The sequence below is a fragment of the Microcaecilia unicolor genome, unplaced genomic scaffold (assembly GCF_901765095.1).
Source record: "Microcaecilia unicolor unplaced genomic scaffold, aMicUni1.1, whole genome shotgun sequence".
NCBI classification, from domain to species: domain Eukaryota; kingdom Metazoa; phylum Chordata; class Amphibia; order Gymnophiona; family Siphonopidae; genus Microcaecilia; species Microcaecilia unicolor.
Window position 1 is genome coordinate 50509 of NW_021963780.1, and position 3330 is coordinate 53838.

The window sequence follows — 3330 nt, forward strand, 5'->3', positions numbered from 1 at the left end:
CTAGTGGAAACAAGGGAGGGGGACACAGTGTGTGAAGAGATGGAAAAGAAATGACAGCTTTTCAGAGGTAACGCATTCACAATCTCAGGGGTCCTTTTACTAAAGTGCGTTGAAAAATGGGCTGCGATAGTGTAGGCGCATGTTTTGGGCGCACACAGATCCATTTCTCAGCAAGCCTGTAAAAGAAATGCCTTTTAAAACATTTTTTGCTGAAAATGGATGTGCGGTAAAATTAAAATTGGCGCGCTTCCATTTTGGGTCTGAGATCTTACCGCCACCCCATTGACTTAGCAGTAAGGTCTCACTCAGTAACTGTGCGGTAATCATCTATGCCCGTAGAATGACTATTACTGCCCGGTTTCCGCTGCGCATCATAAAATAACAATTATTTTCCAATGCAGGTATAAAAAGAAATTACCACCCGGGACACGTGGTAGCCGGGTGGTAATTCGGAATTGACGTACGTTGGGCATGCGTAGGCGCCCTACATGGCTTAGTACGAGGGCTCCTCTTCCATTAAATCAGCAAACAGATCAGATTTGTTTTTTTGTGGCCACTAGTGAAGGAGTTCGATAAAGTTACGTAAGGGCCCTTTTACTAAGCTGCAGTAAAAAGTGGCCCGTGGTAGTTTGGACACGTGAAATTAGTGTGCGCCAGGGGCATAGCTACGTGGGGCCATGGGGGCCTGGGTCCCCATAGATTTGGCCCTGGACCCCCCTGCTGACGATCCTCTTGACCCCCCCTCCCGCCGTGAACCCGCCGTCGCCGTCTGCTACCTTTGCTGGCGGGGGACCCCAACCCCCGCCAGCCGAGGTCCTCTTCTTACGTCAGACTCAGAAACAGAACGAAGGAAGAAGAGGACCTCAGCTGGCGGGGGATGGGGTCCCCCGCCAGCAAAGGTATCAGACGGCGACGGTGGGTTCACGGTGGGAGGGGGGGTCGAGAGGGTTGTCGGCGGGGGGGTCAAAGTTGTTGGTGGTGGCGGGGGGGGGGGGGGGGGGGCGGCGATGCCGGGAGGGGGCTAAAATGTGCCCCCTCACCTCGGGCTCTGGACCCCCCCTCCCGCCGAAGTCTGGCTATGCCCCTGGCGTGCGCTGGGCCAATTTTTACCATGTCTGGGAAAAAAGGCTTTTTTAAAAAAATGGGGCAGTAAATGTCTGTGAACTAACAAAAGTAGCGCATGGCTGTGCCTGAGCCCTTACCCACCACCCATTGCCCTAGCAGTAAGGGCTCAAAGGCTAACCGCAAGGTAATCACGCAGCGCATGCCAACGCAGTCACATTGCCGATTACCGCCGGGAACGCACCCCGCTGTAGAAAATAGAAAAAATATTTTCTACAATTGGAAACAGCGTGCACCAACTTCAAAATTACCGCCAGGTGCCCGGGCTACCCCAGTGGTAGTGTTGATTTGGCGCAATGCTACCCATGCGTTAGCTGCTTAGTAAAAGGGCCCTTGAGTGTTTCAAGATAACAGTCAAGGAAGAGCTGGTGGCCTCACTCTTGAGGTCATCAAACATTTGTTATGTGAATAACTACCTTAAATCTCAGCTATAACAAATTTCCTTTTCTAAAAAGATCATTTATTCAACACAAAAGAGAACAAAAAACAGAAACAAGGGCCTATTAACAACAGATTTATCACAATATTTAATAAGAACATTGTAGATATCTGGAAAAACAGGATGGCAAAGGCCAATCAGGGTACATAGGTAATTTAAAGGAAACTTCCGCTTTTAAACTGGTGCTTGGCTCATCAATCTTGCAGCTGTAAAAAAGCTTCATAAAACAGACTTTCCATTCTACCTTTCCTTTAAATTACCTATGTACCCTGATTGGCTGACAGATGTAAATGCAGACTTAAAAGGCCACCGCCATTTTGAAAGTTGCTAAAAATGAAAGCCTACAGTGGTACCAGGTAGGTGTAGTAACATATGAAAAATCGGTCCGGTGCTACTTTCTTACTGAGGTTTCCTTGCAAGTGTTATGTTACTTTTCAAACAGTTAATTATATATTCTTTACCCCTGATAAATTGTTAGAATTTCTTAAAATGAAGGAGAGTGGTAAACCTCCTGAAGTACCGTCCTAATGATAGGAACGCTGTTACGTTGGCTGCGGTACTCTGCTCTACCCTTCTGTTAATAATAGTTTGAATTGCTATGAATGTATTTCTTTTTTTTTATTTTATTTTTTTCTTAGTATCTTGATCCACCTTTAACCTTTAATTTTAAAGTGGTGGTCAAATTTAATAGATTTATTTTTGTTAGCAGGGAAATATTCCTCACTGTATATTTCTGAATTTCTTCATTTATGTCTTTGGATGTAAACTGAAAATGTTTAAATAAAGAATTTAAAAAAAAAAAGAAAAATCGGTCCATGAACACTCTAATCTCTCGAGATCTACAGGTTGTGTATTTACTTACAGATTGCTGTAGAAGACTTTGGGTTCAGCTCCTTAGGAAGCATCAGCGAAGCAGGAGCTCGCTGTCGGACGTACCCATTAGTTTCAGAGCGTACGGCAGCTAAGTACCAGTTTATTTACGTTATTAAACACAACTAAAGTCTGATAACGTTTGAATAACGAGGCTTTTTGACTTGTGACGATACTCGCCAGCGGATTTACCTCATGAAACGAAATATTTCAAAGTATACGCTGGGCGAAGCGGTCCACTGAGCTGTCAGTATCAGCAACAGTGTGAACCGAGTATCTGAAGTCTTTTCCTCGAAACATATAATACTAGTAAAAAAGGCCCGTTTCTGACACAAATGAAACGGGCGCTAGCAAGGTTTTCCTCGGAGTGTGTATGTTTGGGAGAGAGTGTGTGTGAGAGTGACTGTTTGAGAGTCAGAGTGAAAGTGTGAGTGTGTGAGAGAGAGAGAGTGAGTCTGGGTGTGAGTGTGTTTGTGAGAGAGTGTGTGTGTGAGAATGAGAGTGTGTGCAAGTGTGTATGTGAGACACAGTGTGAGAGAGAGTGTGTGTATGAGACCAAGCGAGTGTGTGAGTGACTGTGTGGCACATAGAGAGTGAATGTGATACTGTGTGAGACAGAGTGTGTGAGAGTGAGAGTCAGAAAGACATTGTATATGAGAGAGAGAGTGTGAGCTGCGCCCTCCCAATCCATGGCCATCTGTCCCCTGCCCCCTCCATTCATCCTTTTCCAGCAATTCCCCTCTCTCCCTGAGCCCTGCCCTCCCAATCCATGGCCATCCATGTTTCTCTGTCACCTGCCCCCTCCATTCATCCCTATCCAGCATTTCCCCTCTCTGCCTGAGGCCTGCCCTGCAATCCATATCCATCCATGCCCATCTGTCCCCTCCATTCATCCCTAT